Source organism: Mus musculus, chromosome X (genome assembly GCF_000001635.26).
Source record: "Mus musculus strain C57BL/6J chromosome X, GRCm38.p6 C57BL/6J".
Lineage (NCBI taxonomy): Eukaryota > Metazoa > Chordata > Mammalia > Rodentia > Muridae > Mus > Mus musculus.
Genome location: NC_000086.7, coordinates 37,923,557 through 37,950,127, shown reverse-complemented (window position 1 = coordinate 37,950,127; position 26,571 = coordinate 37,923,557). Strand labels below are relative to the sequence as shown.

The following is a 26,571-nucleotide window of genomic DNA, read 5'->3' as shown; positions in this document are numbered from 1 at the left end:
TGAATCAGATCATTGACCAGTGCAGTCAGTTGAGTCTGACTCAACTACAGACCTCACATCTCAGGTGCCATCTCTACTGCCTAATACCTTGGGGAATCGAAAAGCCTAGACATTAGCCAAGACTGGTGAAGTGTCCAGAACCACTTTCTCCCACAAAAGCTGATACCCTGAGACCTAGCTGCTGCCACAAAGCTTAATGAGTGCCTGCCATAGCTGGAAAACCAAAACCTGTCCTAGACAGGGCCAAACATACAGTGCATTGTCCCACACTTGTTAAGAGATCAAGATCCTCTTGTAATAAGCCAAAGCCTAGCTTGAGGTACATGACCTGCACCAGAACCCAGCCTGGTGAATGGTTCAACACATGCAATTCTAGGACATGCCTATACTCTCAGGCATAGAATGGCTGAAGTAGACTGACCACCAACCTACCCCAGCCGGTGAGGGAGCAAGAGCCTGCCCTCATGCACCATCTTCATACCCCTAGTCCAGGTACCACAGCTTTCTCCCAAGCCAGTCTGATGGGTGATCCAGAATTAAGCTCCTTTGAATTGATACTACACTCCTAGGTTGAGCTGCTGTAAGTCAACCTGGGTACGACCAATGACTGGTGAGATCTGAAGACTCTAGCCTGCCTGACCGCTGTCATGTCCAGCTGGGGTCAATCACACTGCATCCAAGCTTGATGAGAGCTCAACATTCTAGCCTGCTGCTCTCAGTACACTCCCAAGGCTTAGCTTTATTTACCAAGCTTGTACTCAAGGCATCCATGTAAGTGAACAGAACTCTTGCCCTTTTGTGCTATCTCCACATTGCCAGGTCCATCTGAGGTCAAAAAGCCTGGGCACAAGCTCAGACTGGTTAAGTGATCAAGCTCCTCCCTCCACACAATGTCTCCACAATCCCAAGCCTAGCTTGCCTGCTGTCTTAGTCAGCTTTCCTATTGCTACCATGAAACATCATGACCAAGACGCAAGTTGGGGAGGGAAGGGTTTAATCAACTTACACTTCCCACTGCTGTTCATCACCAAAGGAAGTCAGGACAGAAACTTACACAGGGCAGGAACCTGGAGGCAGGAGCTGATGCAGAGGCCAGGGAGGGGTGCTGCTTACTGGCTTGCTCTGCATGGCTTTCTCAGTCTGATTTCTTATAGAACCCAGAGGAAACTAGGAAACAGTCTGAGGATGGCATCACCCACAATGGGCTGAGCCTCCCTCATAAATCACTGATGAAGAAGATGCTGTGCAGGCCTGCCTACCTCCTGATTCTATAGAGGCATTTTCTTAATTGAGGTTCTTTCATCTTAGATGACTTTAACTTGTGTCAAATTGACAAAGGAAAAAAAAAAACTATCCGGCAGAACTCTCAAAACATATTATACTGACAGGCTGGTTTCACAGAGTTTACACAGCAGCCCAACTTGGTGGGTTCCCAAGAACATTGCCTGCCTAAGTCATCTTCCAACTCGCTGGCATACCAGAGCTCAATCAGAATGTGTCCCAGTCCCTCCTCCTCGTGAGAGCTCAAATCCCTTCAGGTATAATGCAATACTTTCAGGCCTAGCTTTAGACACACAGTCTGAACTCAAGCCCATCCTGGTGAAGGACTGGTGTCCTTTGACTACTAGGACATTGCCACCTTCTCAGGCCCCTCTTGGAGAGAGATCAAGACCCCACCTTGTGTTCTATCCTGAGAGTTCCAGGGAATAGTCCCACTCCAGAAGCCCCCAGACCAGCCAAGACTCCTTTGTAACCCAGACCCTTGGTCTCCTGCACCTGCACATGAAGGAAATGAGGTCACCATCACAGGCTGGATGTATGGCATCCCAACCAGGTGAGTGACACCCCCCCCCCGCCAAACCCTACTTTTTCCCATCATTACCACACTCCCAGGCCTAACTGGGATCAAAAAGTCTGCACAGAAGCTGAGCGTATGAGAGAAGTTAAATGGCCAGGTTGCTAACCCTGCCCTAGAAAGTAACCAAGACTCTCCTTTCCCTGACAAGCCTCAAATTCCTAGACATACCCTGTGGTTAAACAGCTTTTCTGTCAGCTAGACACACTGATTGCCTATTTCAGCACCTGCCTTCATCTTCCAACAATCGCCATGTCGATACTGGATTACCATCCCTCCCTGTTCAGTGTCCTGCTCCAGTCCCTTCCTCACACCCCCAGTCTGAGGCCTAGTTGGTATGAACAATATCACATACATGGTGTCTCCCAGAACCTTGGTTGTTGGTGCTGTGTACTGCCAAATGCCCAGCCGGGGTCATGCAGGCTGGGCAACAGCCCAGCTCGTTGAGTGTTCAGTACCATGGTCTCCCACACCAGTCTCATATTCACAGGCCCAGGTCTTCTCACAAAGCCTGATGAGTTCCCAGTAGCTTGCCTGTCCCAGCTAGACTCCAAGCTCTGCCCGTATCACACTGTCTGTACATGCAGTCCAGTCTTGTGAGTGACCTAGGCCCCTGCCTTTTCATGCCAATTTTATACTCCAAGCTTAGGATCAAGCAGCCTGCATACCAGCCTTGCCTGAAGAGTGACTCAGACTCTACACTCCTATACCATCCACACAGTCACAGGCCTAGGTGGGGGTCAAGCAGCTTGGGCCAGCACAGCCTTGTGAGTGATCAAGACCCCACCCTCACAACTATCTTCACACTCCCAGAGCTGTCTTGGGTCATTCATTTTTTGCCTACTGGCTCAGCCTGGTAAGTGTCTCAGAATCTGGCCATTCCACACCATCACAACATACTCCCAAGCCTAGCATGAGGTGGCAAAGCCTGTATAAGGGAATAGAGCATGCATACCAGACATACATAATGATACAACTTATACATATGACTTCTATCAAAAGAGCCCATTTCGTGCAATGAATATCTCATAAACATCTGAAAAAAAAAAGACATGAAGAGTTGAAAACTACTAGAAAGCAGGATATAGTCGGGGGTGGGAGGATTGCTATGTGCTTAGAATATGTGTCTCCAGGTTATAGAAACCAACTACTATTGAAAGAAAACCTTGCATTTAATATTTAAGAAACTATTAACACTGAGCTTCATCTATGTTAAATATTCAGGGCCTACTGTGGCAGGATACCTGGGCTTTAGTGGGGTTTTATTGTCCTGGCTGTTAACTTTGTCCTTGCACTGGAGTCTAGACATCTGGGGTTGGGATGATTTTAGGTCTAAGTGCAGGTATCTAGTTTTGTGTCTGGTGGGTGACTGTTTTGTTCCTTCACTTGTGCTCCTTCCCTGGACTTTAGAAAAGTGTGCTGGCAGGCAGGAAATTTTTTTGTGGCCCTTTTTCCCTGGCCTCCTCAGCTGGTGTGTTCCCAGGGAAGGCCCGTGGGTGCTAGAGGCTGGGATAATGGGATGAGTTGCGGGGAGGGGAGCGTGGAGGTTGGAGGTGATCTTTGTGCTCCACTCAGGATGGGGTCAGAGAGGAAGGGAGACAGCAGCAGGTGTTCTCTGCCACATAGCTGGGGATGAGACTGGGGATTGGTCCTGGAGGAGCAGAAGGAGGAGTCAAAAATCAACAGACTGGCAAGAACAGCCCTGGCAGGAACAGCCCTCCGATTAGGTTTTTCTACTCAGAACAACAACAAAAAGTATCTTTTATGTAGAGTTATACATTTTTTGTTGCAATGTTCGAATTCAATCACAAAGTCCTCTCAACCACGCCAGGCAAGTGCTCTCGGACACAAGGTCTTTTATTGTGTGCACGTCTTTAACATGAGTCTGAAGGGTTCTATATTTGTAGATTGGTGGTAGAGGGTTTGCTGAGCATGTGCTGAACTCCAGCACTAAAAAAAAACCAAAAACCAAAAAACAGGAGGAGGAGGATTCTAGTGAGCTCTGAATTTTGAAGGCTGGGCTCCGTGCAGTGTCTGCATTTTGTGCATTTTGGATTGCCATCACCGCTGGGTAAAATGTTACATATGGATTCTGGAGAAGATTCGAAAAATGAAAATGCTGGCCCAGTGGGAAAGCTGGATGGGTAAAAAGTGCTTGTGACTGAGCCTGACAACCTGAGTTTAATCCCTGGGACCCACGTGGTAGAGGGAGAAAACAGATTCATCCAAATTGTCCTCTGACCTCCACATGTCATACAGACACACACACACACATACACACAGAAATAAAAATACAATAATTTTAATCTTTTCAAAGTTAGATTTTTCAAGATGACCATGGGGACAACCGGACTCACTAGCAAGTAAGCTTTCGCGTCAAGCTTTCTACCCTCATCAGATCTGGAGACCAAGGAACTGCTCAGGTACAACTTGTAGCTCAAATGTGTCCAAAAGGTACCATTCTGCTCCAAGCTGCCCATTTGCCACACCTCACTCTTTTCTTCCCGCCAACGCGGAGCTCCACCCCCAGCCGTTAGCCTAGAGCCAATGAGTTACGTTAAATAATCTAGCACGCCATTGCTTAGAACATTCGAAACGGCTTACTTCCACACTCGGAGACTCAAAGCCTCCTGAACTCCAGGGTCCAGTGACTTCGGCAGAGCTCCACCCATGGCATATAAGAAATACTACTTCGATGTTGACAAGTACGGTGTGGACTTTTATGAAGAAGAAGTAGCATCTGAAATCCAGCAACGGAGGTTAGCAACAACAGATGATAGCCACACTGAAGAAGTTGTAGGAATCCTGAAGGGACTGAGCTACATAAACGCTGTGTTGGACCACAACTACAACCGTCCAATGAAGAGCGACACCTGTAGGAAACCCCTTGAGCCTGCACAAGAAGAGGAGGAGGAGGAGCCTGTTTTTCGAAAGCCAACCAAGTATTGCCGAAAGCAGTACAAGTTCACTCCTGAACAACTACTTGAACTAGACAGAATTTTTGAAGAAACTCAATGCCCCGATACACTCCAAAGGTATGTATGTGACTTACTTAGCAGCTCTTTTAGGGCTTTAGGTTCTGTTCCTCCTTCCTGACTCTCCTTAGTTATTTTATTTGTGTCCTAAAGACCAAACCTAGAGCTCCAGCCACAGACAGGTTCTGTACATGAGCGATGTATGCTGCCTGAACTGTACTCTAGCCCAGCCAGTTTTTAAATGGCTGATGCTTCTGCCTCAGCCTCCTCAAGCAGCTGAAATTTCAGTTGTGCCTGCTGGTCTTGACTCTCTTCCCTACTGGTGGGAGTGGGCAGGATACCTTGTGGGAACCAAAGTCAAAGATTTTTTTGTGTAAAAAGCATTTTTGTGTGTAAAGCAAGTTTACAAAATGATCATTGGTCACTTGCTTTGTTTGCTTTAACTTTAGAATAGTCCTAAAACATAAAAACCTAACACTCTTGGTCTAAATGTTTCTAATTCTGAATTCAGCATCATGGAGTATTTTCAAGTTGCTTTGGGAAATCAGAAAACTCCTTGTGTTGACAAACCAAAATCCTGTGTCCCCTTTAAATATCTTCCATTTCTTCCCCTGATCCCCAACTACCTCTATTCTAAAATTTCATTCTCTAAATCTGACTTATTTGGATACTTCACATGAGGGACCACTTAAAGAGATGTTTGACCCATAATCTACCCTTTTCTTGGCTTTTGATTATGTTTCACTTAGGCTAATGTCCTCAAGGTCCATCGTGATGCTCAAGCATGGAGCAGAATTTCTGCTTTCCCAAGGCCAAATAATGTTCTTAAGGCACCTTTGCATAGAAAATGTGTGTTTTTCTTTTATCACCCTCTGTGGAAGGAGATCTGGGTGGGTTGTTGTGCATGATTAGACAGAATGACTTAGTTACTTTGTGTGCATGTATACATGTGGGCAGCACGAATGAAGGTCAGAAACCAAATTGAGTGAGCCAGCTTCTCTCCCACAGTCTGTGTGGTAGGGATCACACTCATTGGTTAGGCTTGGCCAGCATCTGTCTTTACCCACTGAGCCATCTCTCCAGCTTGAAAAAAAATAATCCCCTTCCTCCCCCCAAAAATCCCCTTTCGACCTTGAATTTTTCAGTCTTTTGGAGTATCCACCTAGAATCAGAATTGTCCAGTTCAATAATTGGATGTCCATAGTTTAAAAGAACCACCTGCTACAAAATTTGATGTTACATCTCAGAGAGTATGATTTCCTAGTGTTTCCGGTACCTCACTGGGGCATGCTATTTTCTGGATGTTGTCCATAGCTACGCTTCTAGGTGTGAGGAAGCAGCAATGACCTTGTATCTGCATTTTTTAACTTAGGAGTTATTCTAAGCATTGGTCAAACATTTCCTTAAGTCTTTATTTATTCATATGGTTTGGTATATTTGTGAAGTTCAGAGCATAATTCATGCAAGTTGCTTCTCTCTCTCCTTTTTCTTCCACCTTGTTGGATAGAACTAATGTGGACAGGTTTGGTAGCAAAGGCTTTTACCCATTGAACCATTTTGCATGTTTTAAAATATGTCTCTGTTGTGGGTTGGTTACTCACTTGCAAATATTTTGTCTGATTGAATTGTTGGCTTTTTAATCTCAGTTATTTTCTTTTATATTCAGAAGTTTCAGGGTTTGATTATTTCTTTCTTTCTTGGCAGGGTTTTTCTGTATACCCATGGCTGTCCTGGAACTCACTCTGTACACCAGGCTGGCCTTGAACTCAGAAATCTGCCTGCCTCTGTCTCCCAAGTGCTGGGATTAAAGGCATGTGCCACCACTGCCCAGCCAGGTTTGATCATTTCTAATTGCATGTATTTTGTATGTATCACCTGTATCAGGCCTACATTTGTACATAAAATTACATCAAAATCCTCTTCATGAGAATGGAGTACTTTCATGTATCTGCAGTGATACAGCATACCTGTAGAAAGCTTATGCCACTAACTGAGGCTGCTAGTGCAGTCCTATAATCTGAGATGCATAGGTTCCTAAAGCAGGGCGTGCAAGTTCCAGGTCAACCCAGCTGGAGAAAAAAGTCTAAGTTCTGGCTATGAAACTTAATAAGACACAATTTCAAAATAGAATATCCAAAAAGCTGGGGATATAGCACCTGCCTAGCATGTCCAAGATCCCATGTTCAATCCTCAGTGCCATAAAATGCATTTAGACATTGTTGTTATTTATCAACATGAGGATTAACCATTTTCCAAAATTGTAGAGATATTAAAAATCTTTTAATTTGTGAGGAAGTGTAACCACCACTAAACTACACTTTTTCTAATAATTACAAGGAAAGTGTACTTGGGGAGATGTGTGAACGGATATAGCAAACTTTAAACCACACAAAAACAAACTGGAGAGGTGACTCACCAGTTACGAGCACTGGCTACTCCTTCAAAGGACCTGAGTTCAATTCCTAGCAGGTACATGATGGCTCACAATCATTGGTAACTCCAGTTCCAGGGCATCTTGATGCCTCTTCTGACTTCTATGGGCATGAGGCATGTAAGTGGTACAGAGACACACACGCAAACACACACACACACACACACACACACACACACAGTCCCATGCAAACTAAAAAAAATTTTTTTAAAGAAGTTTAAAGCATGCACAAACCATCCGCATTGTGCTTACTTTTACCCCTAATACCAACTATTAAAGCCTGATGCTTTTCTCTCCACAGGAAAGAGATTGCAAAGCTCATGAATGTAGAGGAATGCACTGTGAAGGTCAGTCTATCCATAATAAAACTGTAGCCAGGCGCTTCATCTCAAACCTGCTTCAAGACATGAACAGTCTTAGCTTAAACATTGAGAAGTTGCTGGATTTTTGCTTATCTACTTTAAACTGGCAAATGAGATTTGAACGAAGGGCTATTTGGGGCTGTAAACTGGGAAAGATGGTGAGGGGAGCTCTAGCTAGAGTTTCTTTTCCATTACTGAACAAAACATAGTTTTCTAAGTGAAAAGTAAAACAAACTGTCCTGCTTCTCCTAGGCTCTATGCAAAAGGACGTGTGCTCATGTTTCTATGTAGCTAATGGGGGCTGGAGAGATGGCTCAGCAGTTAAGAGCACTGACTGCTCTTCCAGAGGTTCTGAGTTCAATTCCCAGCAACCACATGGTGGCTCACAAACATCTATAACAGGATCCAATGCCCTCTTCTGATTTACAGGCATACATGCATACAGAACACTATATACATAATAAATAAATAAATCTTTATATGTAGCTAATGAAGGTATAAATATGCACATATATCAGTCATACCACATAGGCATGTACCAAAATTAATATTCAGCCCCTTATGATAACAGTGTCCTTCAGGGGTACTTCTATGTAGAGTCATGCTAGAACTCCAAGTGACTTAGTCAGTGTTCAAAAAAGTAAGCATGTGGCAGAGCTGGAAATGTGGGGCTGTCCATGCCTTTTAGAGCTGAGCAGATTATGAGTCTTATGAGATTATGTTGAGCATTCAGCTACAGGATTCACAGTTACACTGATGTGTTTTTGGTTTGCTTACATGTGATTGTTCATTTTTGATGCCCCAGTTCTTCCTTTTGGAATAAGGATGTTTAAGGAGATAACTTGTTCTATTTTGTTTTTAATTTCACAGGAGCTCGCACTTAAGATACTTGGACTTTAAAGCCTTGGAATTTTAAAAACTGTGGTTATTTCTAAGGTTATACTATATTTTTCATTATGATATTAACATGAGACTTTGGGGACAAGGGATGAAATGTTATGACTTAAAGGAATGTGTCAAGTTGGCAAGTAGTGGATTATGATGTTTGGTTTTTAAATGTCAGCTTAACCCAATCTAAAATTATCTGGAAAAGGAGTCTTAATGAGGAAATATGTAGATTGAGTTAGTTTGGTGAGATGTCTGTTGGGTTTGTCTTGATTGTTAGTTACTATAGAAGGGCCCAGCCTGTTTGGGGAAGCACCATTCCTTGGTTTGTGGCACTGGCTTTTATGAAAGTAGAGAAAGATAACTGAACTATAGCAAGTGAGCTAGAGTCCATGTATTTCTGTGCTCTTCAATTGTGGATGTGATGATTTAAGTGTCTGCCTTGACTTCCCCTTAGCAATGGTCTGCAACCAGAAACTGTAAGTCAAATGAACCCTTTCTTCATAAGTTGCTTTCTCGTAGGGTATTTTATTCCAGCCATAGAAATGAAATTGAAATGCATGTTGGTGGTGGTGATGGTTTATGATGGTGATGGGATGGAAGCTAAGTACTCACATGATATAGGCACCTTCTTGACCCTGGATAATACTTGCTGATTCTTCTGTAAGGGAGAGAATCTTAGTAACATGAACTTGAATGGTGTGTTTCTCCATCATAACGTTAACTACTTACTATGCTTAATCAATATTTCTGTTGCTCTGATTTCAGATTTGGTTCTGCAATCAAAGAGCCAAACTTAGGAAAAATCAGAAGGCAGCACCGTGCAACAAAGCCCTACCTAATAAACAGAGCTGCTTTCCCCGAAAGGTTTTGAAAGAAACCAAGAACGTTGTTGTTCTTCAGGAGCCGCTTGCGGATGAGTTTTTCTGCTGTCGGCCACATGTTAGCCACCCAAATTGGCGGTGACAACACTATCACTTTATGTAAATTAGCAATAAAGAGGAGAAATCTCTTTTTGCTTCAATTGCCCTCTTTTTTTCCTCACATAAAATAATAAATTTCCATTCAATTTAATGAAGAAAGCAGACTATAGAAGGAGAGCTTCAACAAAGAGGATTGTCTTAGTCACTGTTCTATTGCTGCGGAGAGGCATCATTACCAAGGCAACTCTTATAAAGGGAAGCATTTAACTGAAGCGTTACTTAGAGTTTCAGAGGCTTAGTCCATTACCATCATTTGGGGAGCACAGTAGTATTCAGGCAGGCACTAGAGCAGTAGCTGGGAGCTGCATCCTTATCCACAGGCAGACAGGGAGAGACTGGTCTTGGCATGATGGACTTTTGAAACCTCAAAGCCACACACACCTTCCCTTGGTGACACACTCCCTCCAACAAGGCCACACTTCCGAATCCTTCTAATTCTTCTCAAATAATACCATTCGCTGATAACTAAACATTAAAATCCTTTGGGGCTCATTCTTATTCAAACTACCAGGGAGGTGCCTCTATAATTTGTTGAGACATTATGTAGCCCTCTTCGCTCTTCAGCAGTGTTGTAGAAGTCTAGCATCACTAGACTTAGGACTAGGATGTCAGTGACCTAGCCTGCTGTGCACCAAGTCCATTGCTTCTCAGGGGATAGAAATGTCAGAAGAACGTGGCTATGAAGATGGCAATGCAAGTGGAAGCAATAATATGGTTCTAAGAACAATACATTAAAAACAAAACTATACAATTAACCACAGGTAGCTAGTGGACCGAAGAAAAGATGGGGCTCAGAATTTGGCAGCTGGGGAGGAGCAAAGCAGGTGGAAAGAGATAGCTAGCTGCTTGACTACAGTACCTTCTAGAAGGGAAACAGCCTAGAGCAGAAGTAGGGATGATGGTAGAGTGCCATGATCTGCCTTAGGTGGCTGTCAAAGGAAGCAGTCACAAGTGGGCTGCAGTAGACTCTGCAGCTAAAACAGTGCACACAAGGTAGGTGAGGCCCCCACAATGCCCTTCCTGTAACCACAAAGGGGTACTCCAAATAAGTGCAAGCTATAGGTAAGCAAGGAAGAAAAGTATGTGTGAAGCCCCACCTGATATCAGAGACATTTAGGGTCTGCAATATCCACAGATCTAAACATTGCTCCCAATGACCACACCTGTTACTGCTGTCACTCACTGTAGCAGTGTTTGAGATCCTCTTGTAGCTAAGAAAGACCTTCAAAGGTATTCTGGTGAAGACATAAGGACCATGGAGGAGAGGCAGAAGATGATCTCCTCAAATCAAAAGATTTGTTGATGTCCAGATGCAAGAGAGAGAGAGAGAGAGAGAGAGAGAGAGAGAGAGAGAGAGAGAGAGAGATTTCCATGAAAAGAGGGGCTAAGTAGCCAGACTGTAGCCTGTGGCTAACTGGAGTTTCTAAGATGTATGTAGAATGGTGATATGATATGAGATGGGTAGTATTCATGGTGCTGAGAAAGGGCCACTTCACTCAGGCAACAATGCTGGTGTACTTGAGCGCTGGTGATATGTTGTAGGGTAGAGTAGGACTGAGGGAGTTGGGAAGGGCTAGGGTTGTTGGGGAAGGACAAAACTGTCCAATCCCACAAAGGAAGCTGCCCTTCCTTGAAGAAGGACCATATAACACTACATTCTCAAACTCCAGCATTGAAGACTCTTAGAAATGGCCTCCTCTTCTTCCTTATCTAGGATTCTCACTGTGACCCTGTCAAAGAACAGCTTTGACTCCTCAGAGTAAACTAAGGCAGGCAGCAAGGTATGGCATTGGTGATTGGGGTCAGTGCTGAAAGCAGCTGACAGAGGGAGAGCAGCACTAAGAGGGGCTCATTGTAACCCCAAAGAAATAATTCTCTTGTCATAGATTAACAAAGTTTAAGTAGGCCAAGTCTATAGTAGCAAGTTTCTTGCTGTACTTGGCTGGAGACAATCTGCATTTACTAAGGAACAGGTCATCTGTCTTATGACTTTTTTTTTTTTTAATGTCTTGATCAGCTAAACTGGCTAGTCATCTGTTCTTTGTTCTTATACTCATAATATAATTGTTTACTCATTATTCATAACCTTATTATTTCCTGGTACAAACCAAAAACATGTTACCACATCCCTAGAACACAAGATCAAGGAATTCAGGCCTAACTTAGAATGCATGCTTACTTTGAACATAAACTTGTCTCAAGCCAATTTTTCTTGCTGCCGCCATTCTGTGTTTACAAGGCTTGAATGCTCACAGTGCTTTTCTCCAACCCATGCAGCTCCTTGTCATTCTATGACAAAGGGGCACAGTCTCTTCTTGATTCTAACTCTAAACTTTCTAGAAACTACCCGAACATCACACAATTACTTAAATCACGCTAACTCTCTAGAACGACTTAAATCAAACCAGGAATTCCATAAAATCATTAATTCATCTAAACAGCATTATCTCAAGAACTTTCCTCTTCATGTTGATCTGCAGGAAACTTGCCCAATAGGATGGGCTATCACTCAGGAAGTAATCACACCAGGCTATAGGCAGTGAGGGTCTCCCGGTGTCCACTCACCCTAAGCCACATAAATGAGGAGTATGGCAGTGACAAATAGGAGAAAGCACAGTAGTGGCAAGAAGCAGTCCACGGATGAAGGCTCTAGGGCCAGGCCTTTCCAGAGTCTACCCCTCATAGCTGAGCAAGAAGATGGACTGTCTCCAGGGAGCCCATTTGCCCACTGCAGCTCTTCTTCCATGGGATCTGCCATGTCCCTAGATTTCTTCGCCTGAATTGTGGTGCTTTTCTGGCGATGGGCAGAGTACTTGTTTTCATGCAGTTTTTTGATTTTAAGGTGTTAACTATTTGCCAGGTTCCTGCTTACTCTGCCAATACTATCCTGGGATTCACTAGAGCCTGCATGTCTGGTCTACCCCACTTTCACTTACCAGGTCCACCCTTCCTGCTTAGAGGCCAAGACGTGTGTTGCAATTCCAGCCCAACTCTGTCTTCCTTCTCTAAGCACTGGATAAATGGGAGCCGGGGTGTGTACCTGGGCTTGTGTCCAGGGGAATGTGGTAGGGGGTGTTGGGAGCAATGTAACTCATTACAGATGACCAACCTGGCTTGGCACAAGCTATTACTGTAGGGAAATGCTATGACAAGCAAGTGATTGTTCTAGAGATAATTCACTGTTTTACATGGCTATAACGGGTGTGCTCTGAGATGCAGGGTCCTCAGAGACTTCATCCCAGGATTGCTTCTTGCTTTTTACTGACACTATTACATAGCCTAATGATTCTTGGGCATCAGCCCACTCTATTGGGTAAATCCCCTGCTGATCAACATAAAGATGAACGTTCATGAATTAATGCTGTTTAGATGTATTAGTGACTTTATAGAGTTATTAATTTGATTCAAAGAATTTTAGGAAGAAAGTTTAAGGAGATGGTTTTGATTGTTTTACCAGAAAGAAAAATGTTAGAATCAAGAATCAAATGTTCTCACTCCTCATAGAATAGTAAGTAAAGGCTGAATACAATGAACTCTCATAAACTGCACTAACAAGAGAAATGAGCTTGGGACAGATGTGTGGTCAAGGAAAAACATTCATTCTAGGTAAGGTTCAAGGATGAGGCCAAGGATGAGGTACACTATGATAAAGCAAGGCCATGGGAAACTATTACTTTGAACTTGAATGAACTTATAGAATGAAACTCTCCTTTGAACTTGTTATCACCGTGCTCCTGTAACTTCCCTTCTGTGTAACACTTGATCCGTGAGGTCATTTCATGAAGAACTTTTGTCTAAGAAGCTACAAAAATGCTGAGAAAAAAATAAGTGTGGCTTTTGGGGATCTGCTCCATCCACCAAATATGTGTGTGTGTGTGTGTGTGTGTGTGTGTGTGTGTGTGTGTGTGTGTATCTGCATGTACACTATGTATATATGTCTGTATGTGTGTCTGTATAAATGTATGTACATACATATGTAGGTATATGTATATACATATGCATTTGTACTTCTGAAAATGAATGAAACTGGTGGTTGGGCCTGGCCAAGTGTGTGTGTGTGTGTGTGTGTGTGTGTGTGTGTGTGTGTGTGTACACGCACGTGCATGCACACATGCAGGAGTGCATGATTTCTCTCTCCTGTTCCTTCTCACTGGCCCCTACAGAGTTAAAAGTGCAGATTTTCTCACAGGTTGCCAAGAGTACCAGCCCCAGATAATTACATTTTGCTCCCATCAGCACTATTAGTGCTAATGTTGCTACCAGCAGTGCCCCTGCTGACTGCTATCAACACTGACCCCAATCACCAATGCCACACCTTGCTGCCTTCCCCAGTTTACTGGATGTTGAGTTGGCTTTTGACACTTGCTCCAATATTCCATCCAACCTAGTTCCAATGCTCCACCCAACCTGGCTCCATTGCTCTAACTGCTGGTAGCACATGTGGATGCTTTCTTGGAGGCTCATTAGTATCAGAACATATTTCCTCCTGGCTTGGAGGAGTCTCAGCTGGAGGACTTTTCATATACTTCTTTCCAGGAACCTTTTAATTTTCTGTATGTATCATAGGATAGTTGATGCCTTAGGCACACCCGAAGAAACATGGACATTTAAAGGCTCTCTTGATCTTCACTGGCTTCATTGAGCTTTGCAAGGAAGGCCTTTTCCCAACACATGTGATATTCAATCAGGACCACATTATAAGGCCTCTCCAGTCTCTTGAATAAGATTAAAGTATCACTAATAAGTAGTGACAAGGGGTAGATGCACAGGTCATTGTCAGATGTTAGGATGCAGACTATTTCATCCTCTTCTGCAGCACTGAGATATCATCAAGGACTTGGGGCTTCTCATAACCTAGATATATATGACAGACTTCCATCAAACTCTCAGCTCTCCTGAAGGCCAACATCAAACACTGTTGCCACCACTGTAATAGTCATGTACTCCACAGACCAGGTGGGGGGACTGGACATTGCAAAACATTGTTATTGTTTAGTTTGAGATAATTCTGAAAAAGCAGAGTCAGGCCCTTCAAGTTGTTCAATGGTATCCCCAGTTTAACAAATGACCCGAACTCCAGTGCATTTTAATCACTGAATCAGCTTTTCAGGTGGAAAGCAACCAAGGACTTGGCAATTTTTGTTTTGTTCTCAAATAGATTGTACCAAGTTCTGTTGAGGTTTTCTAGTGTTAGTCTTCCGTAGTTCTGGTTATATGTTCTCCTTTAACTGGACTGTTTTAGTCCCTAAAGTAGAGAGACTTTCATTTTTACTAGATTTATTCATATTAGTTTATGTGGGAGTGTTTTGCCTGTGTATATACTACATGCATCTGTGATGCCCTCAGAGGTCAGAAGAGGTAGTGGGTTCCCTGAAATTGGCATTATGGATGGTTGCAAACATCACCTGGGTGCCAGGAATCAAACTGGAGTCCTCTACCAGAGCACCGAGTGCTCCTAACCACTGAGTCATCCCGCTAGGCCCTGTGCATAGAATTTAGAGACATTGTAAGACTGCTTTTCATCAAGGAAGAACCAATGTTCACTTAGTAATATCTGCACTGCCAGAACGATTAGGTTCCCAGGTCTTACAACTGTAACTCAAGTTAGAAGACTGCCGTGAGCTGGCTAAAGGCTCTTGTTATGCAAACCTGCTGACTCCGGTTTGATCCCAGAATTAAACTTAAGGGGAAAGGAAAGAACAATCTCCAAGATGGTGTCTTCTGATCTGCACACACACACACACGCACACGTACATGTACATGCACACACATGCACACACTGGGGCATGTGCACTCTTCCCTAGTTATGTCCACACACACAATAATAAACAAGTAAATGAACAAATTTTAAATAGAAAGGAGTACCATGATGGGGCGAGTTCATTCTCTGAACACCAGTGTTCACATCTCTAAAATGAGATATTTATATGGGGCTATTCTTAGGCATCATGCAGACCAGCCTGCAGTTTTATAGCACTGTGCTCTATGTCTGGACTATGTATCTCCAGGCTATAGCAATGCCCTACTACAGGGAAAAGGATCACATTTAATATGTAAGAAATGATTCACAATGAAGCCCTTTTATTCAGTGCTAGGAATGGAACATTGGCTCTCACTCTATTAAGCAAGTGCTATCTACCACTGAGTTGTGTTTCAAGGAGTAGTGTGGTAAATCGTCAAAATGAACTGAACAAAATTTTCTCTAGTGGGTGTGTTTCTTCCACATGTAGGCAAAGTGCACTGTGTATAAAATATACTGTGTGCTGAAAGATGGTGTAGTAGTATCTCTCAATACTACATATTTGATATTCACAACACAAAAGGCTGGACTTCATGTAGTATCAGGATGATGGCTTTGATCACCATTAGGTAGGACATAATATGTGGACTCTGGTAGAGATGGTTCTATCAAAACTTTTGGAATATTTGACCTTTCCCAGCAGTTATCATAAGGGGCTAATGGGACTCACCGGTGAGAATGCTTTTAATCCTAGCCTGAAGGTATAGTTTCTGCCATCGATTAAAACCAAAGCCCTCTCTGCCTCGAGGGTCCATGCAGAAATATGAAATAAATAAGCCTCTTATGCAATGATGTCCAGTTAATTCCCAGCCTATGAATAGTATACATTATGACTTTGAAGAGTTGAGCACAAGAAATTCCTCAACAAATAATTCAGGATTATCTTGGTCAGAGAACATTCCCATGCCTCCCTTTCTTTCTGATTACAAATCAGCTTACACACAGTGTCAACCCTTCTTTGGGATCCTCTCTGGGACAAAGGGTGTTTCACTGCTCAGATTCTACTTGGGTTATATTTCTCCAATGCCTCCTAAAAGCAGATTCCTGCTCCAAGTGGCCCCTTTGGCAGCTGTCTTCTCCTTGGATGGGTCCACACACATGCTTATGACCACACCACACCCCTTGAGTGCCTAACTAGCACTGCTCAGGGCTGTAAACCAAAAGCTGATGGCAGACATGAACAGAAAGGACAGTGTACATCACTGAGTGACATGTGCAGCTTGGGGTAACAATTTTATTTTACTCTGGAGAACCCAGTGTGCTCCCCAGGAGTTCCATGGCTTGTAAATTTTCATAGCAGCAGCCAGAGCACAGCCATAGTACAGTCCACAAGTACTTCCCTTTTGATTTGATGGGGTGGGCTTCTCTGACAAAGAAATTAATAGTTGAGGCTGAGCAAGTAGTGGCCATGTCAGTGGACTGTGGCCACTATGGCGGAAAAAGCTGTGGACATTGTGCCTGAGCAGCATGTTGATGGCTAATTTGAACCCTGGAGGTGATGACAACTACAAGAAATGTGGCATAAACCACACCCAAGGAGCTCACCAAGAGGAAGAGCTGGAGGAGGCAGAGAACATGGCCCGGGAGCACCCATCATTTTTCAGTCCTCAGAAACCATCCAAGTACACACCTGGGCAGCTGTGGGAGCTACAGACAGTATTCCAAGAAACTCAGAACTTAGATATACTTCAATGGTATTTACCAGGCCTATTCATCAGAGCTCTGGGCTCCTTTTCTCTCCCCTGACCTCTCTATACCCCTCTTAAACATTTTTGTGAGATTGTGCAGGCAGATTCACACATACCTTGCCATTGCCAGTCACTTGTTTAGATAGGTTGGATCAGGGTCTAGTTGTGCAGGCTGGCCTTAAACCAACTTTGTAGCTTAGTTAGTCCTTGAACTTGTGGTCCTCTTGCTTCAGCCTCTCCAGTAGCTGAGATTACTATTTTGTACTGGGAGGACTGCCTTCCCCTACTGATCCTGGGACTGCCACCCAAATAATATCCTGAAGGGAGGGAGGAGGCCTTTTGAGGACCAAAGTCCATTTGTTTTATGTAACTTTGATGAAAACTAAGTCTCCACAATCTTCACTGGCCACTCATTTTGATTCTTTTCATTAAAAATATGGTCCTGAAACACAGAAGCATACAGTAAAATCACTTCTAAACAATGCCTTTTCTAAGAACTACTGGAAACTAATTGTGAAGGTGTCAGAAGGGATAGAAAAATTTAAAAACATGCACAGGGTATCCAAACTGTAGTTTATTTCCTGCCTAATATGGAATATTAAGTGTTCTTCTTTTTCTTTTATCCACAGAAATGAGCTGGCAGAGCTCATGAATGTGGATGAATGGAAAGTGAAAGTCAGTCAGCTTGCACATGTAGTTTGGAAGGGCACTCCATCTGAAGCATAACTTAGGACATAGATGGCTTTGTCCTATGATCTATGCAATTGATGTGGGCTCTTTCCTTTTCTTCTTGGTATACCCTTTTCATTCACAGAAAAGGATATTTTTTATTAAAATTATAGCAAAAGGCAGATCAGATCAAGAGCAGGGCTGGGATACATAATGGCCCCACCATCCCGGAAGAACAAGGGAAGATGGAGTCTCCGAATCTTTATGGTCAGTGTTAACCTCTCTCCTGCCTCCAGGCTGTCTGACACCACCTTTCCTAGGACTTCTCTGGTCAGTGTCCTAACCTCTCTACCTGGTTCCTGTTAAGGGTGTCTCAGGAGAAGGGCGATGTGAGAGGGGTTAGTGGGTCATGAAGAACAGGAAGAGGAACACTTGACTTTGGGAGAAGCAACAGTTCAATGTTAAATCTTATGGAGCTAAAAATCAAATGTTTAAGTGGCTCTATCTGGGACAAAATGGGGAATGAGAACCTTAAGGGGTGGAAAGGGAGAGGCTAGATACTTGTTTCTAGTGCTCCTGGGAAGGGAAACAGCCTAGAGTGGGAACAGGGAGGGAGTCAGCCTGGCCTGACTCAGAAGCCTTGCTTAAGGCGCTATCTGAGACACTCTGCTATCTAAAAATCTCCAGAGTTCCTTCTTACTCATTGCTGACTTCACAATGAAGGTGACCAGTCAAAGCCGGCCCTTTGCTTGCTTAGGACTGAAAATAAGAGTACATTTTGAGATTTCTGTATTTTTCCTACCAGAAATGAACACTTATCAAGAGTAACAAGGGGCAGCTTCATATCTGGTGGTCAGATGTCAGTATCCTACTATGAGGTACTGGGACAGTATCAAGGACTTGGAGCCCCTCATAATCTAGTCATGTCATTTAATCTTGGAAGAAACTATCAAAAACATTAAAACTGTAGGGGAGAGTCAACAGCCTCAGCTGACTGTCTACCCTGACACAAAGCTGGTCCTCACTCTGGGTGAATCAATCACAGGCACATGGCAGTAGACATTCCTCATGCTTTCTTTGCCTGTGGCTCTGAGGATGGAACCCAGTGTCACACTTGGGAGCCATCTATTCCTCAACAATATCAATTGTCCCATTAAGTATTTGAATCATGAGAATACAAACTCTACCCCATAGCTTCAGGCCTCAGTGACATCTGAATGCTTGCTTGTTTTCTCCATGATGATATTTATTACTCAATGGGCTAAGCTGACCCCTTCTCTCTGTGATTTCAGGCACAGCTTAATAACAGGCACTCCATATGGCATGGTTAATATAGAAGAGTCCAATGCTCATGGGTATACCAGCTTAGTCTCAGGCCACATTTTCTTGGTGGCCATGAAGGGTCCATAGAGAGCCATCTTTGTACCCACCATTCTAATAATGCTTTCTGTGACTGATAACAAGTGTGAAGAGCCAGGATCCAGGGCCCAGGACCCAGGGCCCAGCAGCCAAGACCTAGGGGCAGGAAGCCAGGGGTCTGGGCCCAAGGGTCAGAGGCCAGGGGCCAGGGGCCAGGGGTCAGAATCCAGGAGTCAGGGACCAGGAGGCAGGAGCTTTAGGTCACAGAGCTCCATTAATGGTGGCCTGTGGGGACACACTGATGGAAGCAGGCCTGTTTGGGACATTTCACCTTCACTCAGAGTGTAGCCGGGGTCTTATTGGATTAGCGTTTCCACAGGCAATTCCCTGCCTGTGGTGGGTGAGAATCTCAGAACCCCAGGTGTCAGAGGAGCAAGTCTTCTCCTAGGAGAAGTCTTACCTCACAGCTCTGACAGAGTATCACAGGGAATTTGCATATGCCAGTGCCCCTTCCTCTGTTTACTCTTGGCTCTTCTCTAGTTTTGGCTGAGAACTCCCTGCTAAAGGCAGCTCCTGACACTGAGTCATTCACACAAATCATTGCAGGGAGTTCAATGACAGCCCAGTACACTTCTAACATTTCAAACAGTGTGGCACTGTTCTTTTTTTTTCCATTTTTTATTAGGTATTTAGCTCATTTACATTTCCAATGCTATACCAAAAGTCCCCCATAGCCACCCACCCCCACTCCCCTACCCACCCACTCCCCTTTTTTGGCCCTGGCGTTCCCCTGTACTGGGGCATATAAAGTTTGCGTGTCCAATGGGCCTCTCTTTCCAGTGATGGCCGCCTAGGCCATCTTTTGATACATATGCAGCTAGAGTCAAGAGCTCCGGGGTACTGGTTAGTTCATAATGTTGTTCCACCTATAGGGTTGCAGATCCCTTTAGCTTCTTGGGTACTTTCTCTAGCTCCTTCATTGGGGGCCATGTGATCCATCCAATAGCCGACTGTGAGCATCCACTTCTATGTTTGCTAGGCCCAGGCATACTCTGACAAGAGACAGCTATATCAGCACTGTTCTTACCCGTAATGCAACAAGATTCAAGACTACTCGAAGCCTGCTTCAGGTTCAGGATAAGTCTGCAAGAGGATCGGGTGATCTTAGACTGATGGAAAGATGGATGATCCCTTTAAGAGGGGCATACTTCTAGCTCTTAGAGTAGTAGTTCCCTATCCAGATCCCAGATCAGTGTAATTATTACAAAGAACTGTTAAAATGTTATCTTTTAAAATATTAAAAGAAAGAACAACTCGTTAACTGCAATTTGTAAAGGAATAAAAGAGCTCTCCTTAGAGAGGTTATCCCTAGAAGGTCCAATACGAGAGGAAGAAAGGGAATCTTGACAAAGGATCCTATAAAATCTCAAACCCAGACACACACACACCCGGAGGACTCTCAGTTTGGTGACCCTCCTATCCTGATGGGAGCTGTTTGCTCTCACAGCATTTGCAGTTTCTGTTCTCCTTCCTCTCTGGCTGTGGCTTCTCTGTTTTTCATGTCTGTGACCCTCCTGCCTGCCCATCACATTGAATTTCCAGGCAGGTGCTGGCCATCACTCAGCTCAGTCTGTAGCTCCCCGAACCCCTCCCACACATCATGGCTCTCATTTCTCTGATCTTCTCGGTGTATTTGCTACCTACTAAAGTAAAATAAAATAAAATAAAATAAAATAAAATAAAATAAAAATCAGCAGTGATCACACAGGTAGGAGAGGGAAGGAGTGAGACGTTATCAGCCACACAGACTGCAACGGGACTAGAAGAGGAGAGAAAAGGATCCAGGAGAACACCACGCTGCTGCTAATGTTCCAGGCTTCCTGGAATAGAAGTTGGTGGCATCAAAGGCAGTGGCGAAGAAGAGAAACATCACACACACACACACACACACACACACACAAACCCATTGCAGGGAGCTGAGAACACATACCATCTACACGCTACCCAGGCACAGGTTCCCCCTTTGGCAGATGCAATAACTAGAGAGCTCTCTCCAAATGTACCACTACCCCAGCTTTCAGGCTCAGTAAAAGAGATGCTTGTCAAGGCCACCTTAACTTCTCAGCATTTATCTCAGCAATAGCAAGGTGAATTCTCAACATATTCATCCTATTTATTTTCTTTTTCTTTCTTTTTTTTGTTTTTTGTTTTTTGTTTTTTGTTTTTGTTTTTGTTTTTGTTTTGTTTTGTTTTGTTTTTTTTGTTTTTTTTGTTTTTGAGACAGGGTTTCTCGGTATACTCTTGGCTGTCCTGGAACTCACTTTGTAGACCAGGCTGACCTCGAACTCAGAAATCCGCCTGTCTCTGCCTCCCACGTGCTGGGATCAAAGGCGTGCGCCACCACCGCCCGGCCCTATTTATTTTCTTAACTTAGTAAAATGTTGGTGTATAGTTTTCTTTTCTTTTTCTTTTTTAGCTACTGCCATGATTTTGTCTTTTTTGATTGGATATTTTCTTCATTTACATTTCAAATGTTATCCCCTTTCCCCATTTCCCTCCCTCCCAGAAACACTCTATCACATCCTCACTCCCCCTGCTTCTATGAGGGTGTTCCTCCACCCACCCACCCACCCACCCACCTACTCCCACCTCCCAGCCCTCAATTCCCTTACACTGGGGCATCTATCTAGCTTTCATAGGACCAAGGACCTCTCCTCCCTTGATGCCTGACAAGGTCTCCTCTGCTACATATGCTGCTGGAGCCATGTATGCTCCTTTGTTGATGGCTTAGTCCCTGGGAGTTCTGGGGTGGGGGGGTCTGGTTGGTTGATATTGTTGTTCTTCCTATGGGGTTGCAAACCCCTTCAAGTCCTTCAGTTCTTTCTCTAACTCCATGGAGTGCACTCAGTTCAATGGTTGGCTGCGAACATCCACCTTTGTATTTGTAAGGTTCTAGCAGGGCCTCTCAGGAGGCAGCCATATCAGGCTCCTTTCAGTAAGCACTTCTTGGTACCCACAATAGTGTCTGGATTTGGTAACTGTATATGGAATGAATTCCCAGGTGGGACAGTCAATATTCCTCAGTTGAGAATTTTTTGTTTAGCTCTGTACCCCATTTTTAATAAGGTTATTTGATTCTCTGGAGTCTACCTTCTTGAGTTCTTTGTATATATTGAATATTAGCCCTCTATCAGATGTAGGATTGGTAAAGACCTTTTCCCAATCTATTGGTTACCATTTTGTCCTATTGAAAGTGTCTTTTGCCTTACAGAAGATTTGCAATTTTATGAGGTCCCATTTGTCAATCCTTGATCTTACAGCACAAGCCATTGGTTTCAGTAAGTGAAGGAAATGTCATCTAAACAGAAGAGCAAAGAGACTTTCCATGAGGTGATAGCCCAAGTTCCATATTCTTTGCTCATCACCATTTTCCCAAGTACCTCTGTGGGTTACACTGACACATAATATTCTTTGCTTTGCCCCATTCGTGCTACTCTCACTTCTTCTGCACTCATGTTGGACCACAGATATGTACAAGGGTAGGAATGGAAAGAATCTAAGGGGAACAGTTTATTTCTGCACAGGACTGAGTTCCACCTATACTCAAGAAATAAACGAAAGTCTATGGTTCATTTCAACCATAGACTTTAAGAGAAGTTTCCTAAGAGGTTACTCCCAACATTCACAGGAAGGAGGTACATGAAGAGCAGGGGTCAGCCCCAGCCGGGTCTTCTTTCTTGTCGGTTCTTCTTGAGGCAGGGGAGGGGGAAGAACATCTGCTGAGGGTAAGGATTTTTCTTATGAGATATTTAGGATTGCAGTATAATAGAAAGTTTGCTTCTCTAAGTCTAAGTTACTACTATGTCATTGTAGCTGACCTGCCTTCTGTGATTCTCTGAGGCCAGAAACTGCACTTTCTGGCATTTAGCACCTCATCCTAAAACAGCAAGAGATTAAGTAAAGCCTAGAGCCTTTTCTTTATTGTCCAGATGCCTCTTGCTTGTCGGGCTAGACGGAAGTTTGGAGCAATACATGTCTATTGAACCAGGAGAAGCATGTAACCCTCGCAGAAGGAAAAAATGTTTATATAGGCAAATACGTATAAACACATACATTCATATACATATTCATGCATGTACATTCATACATTTCTATTCAACCAGTTAGGTTCAGCTTGCATGCGTTCTCATAATTACATACTTACACACATCCATACTTACATATACTTGTGGAGCAAAAGATCAAGCACCAGTGCAGAAAGAACTCACTCATTCTGGATGAAAAATGAGCATCAATCTTTATTGCATAAAGAAAGTAAAAGCTTCTACTATTTTAATGTTAAAAGAATTAAACCAAAGTTCTTAAGAAGAAAGCTGTGTTCCTTTAATAAGACTAAGCCTGCCTTGTTATTAAGACCTATTCTGTCCCATGGTGAGGAAAAGGGTGCCTGCTCCTTCTGCTCTCTCTACAGCTTCTTCTTTTTTTCCTCTTTTCTTCTGCATTCTGCACATTTCTCTCTTAGCTTTTTATGTTACCTATAGTTTCTAAGTTATTCCACTCTGCATTGTCCTTCTAATCTTGCTCTCTCCTCCTGCTCTGATGTCACAATAGAGCTCACTCTCAATGATTTTTCTCCCAATGCTATGCCTATACTTGTAGGTTCTTCTGGGGTTAAGTTCTGCCTAAAAAGTGTTCTATACACAATGGAGTACTACTCAGCTATTAAAAAGAATGAATTTATGAAATTCCTAGGCAAATGGATGGACCTGGAGGGCATCATCCTGAGTGAGGTAACCCAATCACAAAAGAACTCACATCATATGTACTCACTGATAAGTGGATATTAGCCCAGAAACTTAGAATACCCAAGATATAAGATACAATTTGCAAAACACATGAAACTCAAGAAGAATGAAGACCAAAGTGTGGACACTTTGGCCCTTCTTAGAATTGGGAACAAAACACCCATGGAAGGAGTTACAGAGACAAAGTTTGGAGCTGAGACAAAAGGACAGACCATCTAGAGACTGCCATACCCGGGGATCCATCCCATAATCAGCCTCCAAACGCTGACACCATTGCATACACTAGCAAGATTTTGCTGAAAGGACCCTGATATAGCTGTCTCTTGTAAGACTATGCCGGGGCCTGGCAAACACAGAAGTGGATGCTCACAGTCACCTATTGGACGGATCACAGGGCCCCCAATGGAGGAGCTAGAGAAAGTACCCAAGGAGCTAAAGGGAACTGCAACCCTATAGGTGGAACAACAATATAAACTAACCAGTTCCCTGGAGCTCTTGACTCTAGCTGCATATGTATCAAAAGATGGCCTAGTCGGCCATCAGTGGAAAGAGAGGCCCATTGGACATACAAACTTTATATGCCTCAGTACAGGGGAACGCCAGGGCCAAGAAGTGAGAGTGGGTGGGTAGGGGAGTGGGGGCGTGGGAGGATATGGGGGACTTTTGGGATAACATTGGAAATGTAAATGAAGAAAATATCTAATTAAAATAAAATAATTTAAAAAAGAAAGGAAAAAAAAGAACTGCATGTTTTAATATTTGTTGGTAATGAATATCTGTTCTTACTTTGTGACACATGTTCACCTATGGTAGGTAACACAAAATTCTTTTTAATTCATTTAGGAGATAGTAATGAATTTATAGGTTTATTGGATCCAATCTAAAGGTAGTTATCTGTGGCTATAGAAAAGTATCATCTATGGGAATGGAGAGATGGCAGCACTGGGTGTTCTTCCAGAGAATCCAGGTTCATTTCCCAGCACCCTTATAGTGGCTAACAATTTTCTGTGACTCCAATCCTGTGGATCTAGCAGCCTCCTCTGATTTCTGTGATCACCAGGCATGTCTGTGACGCACAGACATACACACAGGGGAAACACCTATACACATAAAATAAAATAATAATTTAAAGTGGCCAGGTGTGGTTGCTCGTGTCTTTAACCCAAACATTTGGTAGATAAGTAGATCCCTGTGAGTTCAAGGCTAGCTTGGACTAAACAGTACGTTTCAGCCAAGGCTGCAGAGAGAGATACTGCCTCAAAAAGAACAACAGCAATACATTTTAAAGAGAGACAAAAATATCACTTTTATCAGCAGTAGATTTAGAAAAAAGAAAAAGAAGAGATCATTGGGATGATGTCATTAACTGTACTTGTTATAGAGTTTGTGAGCTCTGGGAGGGGAACAGAGACTCAATGCAATTATAATCAAAAGATTAATTGATTATCTGCTACCAGGACCAATAATATCTGAGCCAAATTTGAGATTGCCATGAAAGAGGGGTCTGGGGAAGAATTTAAAAAAAAACCTGAAGATCTTCAATATCTACACAAACAATCAAAAACTGTTCTGTTAAGTAGTTAAGGCAACTCAAAGCAATCTTGTGTATCTGTGTAGCAAGTTCTAGAAGCAAAAAAGCAGTTAGTCATAGCAGAACAAAATAGTCATGGCTGTACATTTTTGGGTGGGGGAATCACTGAGTCAACGTTACTGGGAACTTATCTTCCAGGGATTGGAGTCAGAGACAAATGGCTAGTGGGTACCAGGATGGATGCCTAACATAAAATGGGCTTTCTTTAGCCATCACATACTCAGCAGTGTCCTTGTATGAATACAGTCATGAAAGGGTATCTGCAGATTCGGGGATGGTGCTTATAAAACAGCAGCCCAATATAGCAGGCACCTGAGGCTAAGGCCCAGAGCCCCCATCTGGGCTCACAGGCAGACCTGGCTCAGGGTGGGGAGAATGCCACATTCTCATTCAGATACAGAGCCAGGAAACTGAAGATTGTTAAGCTACCTGTCTCTCTTCAAGTTGGCCTGGAATGCTCGCAATGAATTTCTGAAAGCAGGGGGATACATTGGCTACAAAGAAGTGAAAATATAATGTTCTTATCCACTTGCAAACCTCTGAGCATGAATATCTCTGAAAGACTTTACTCAGGCCTCTCCTGCTCTGTTTTATACACATCATAAGATCTGTGTTCTGAAACCAGCATTGGGAGCATATGTTATGTGTATGATTCTGGCCACTACTGCCCCAGAGTCTTCCAACAAGAATACTATTGCTCTGGATTTTCATGCTAGGTACTAAGGGTAAGGACTCCAAAGAGTGAGAAGAGGAGCATTGGCACTAAACAAGAAGGGCCCTTTGTCTCACAAATCAGTAGTTTGGGAATATGCAAGAGGACAATACAACAGCAACTTCATTAAAGTAGGACCTGGCAGTTTCACAGGCCTTGCTTGCCTATGGCCTTTTCATGGTTCATGGGTATTTGGAGAGTAGTTGTTTTCCATAGCTCCTCACATCAAAGATTGGGAGCAACTCATAAGCTAGAACTCGAATATCCTGGAAGAAAGCATTAAAATATTTAAATTGGAGGGAAAATTTAAAATACTGGATATACTGTCAAGCCTGAAACAGAACCAGTGCTCTGTAGTCACATACTAAGAACTGAGTATGGCATTATCCATACTGAGACAGTTTAGTGGGGCAGTTTATTATTATACTCACTATTATTGTGATACTAGGAATGGAA

The 26,571-nt window shown here is 43.3% G+C and overlaps 1 long non-coding RNA gene and 1 pseudogene across 1 annotated transcript; both read left to right on the top strand.

Moving 5' to 3' along the window:
- The first annotated feature begins 4,463 nt into the window (after positions 1-4,463).
- On the top strand, positions 4,464-9,532 carry Rhox11-ps2 (reproductive homeobox 11, pseudogene 2). The gene is made up of 3 exons (NR_164362.1): positions 4,464-4,890; positions 7,563-7,608; positions 9,277-9,532. It is a non-coding gene; the product is annotated as a reproductive homeobox 11, pseudogene 2 (long non-coding RNA).
- Positions 16,645-17,654, top strand: Rhox11-ps1 (reproductive homeobox 11, pseudogene 1; annotated as a pseudogene).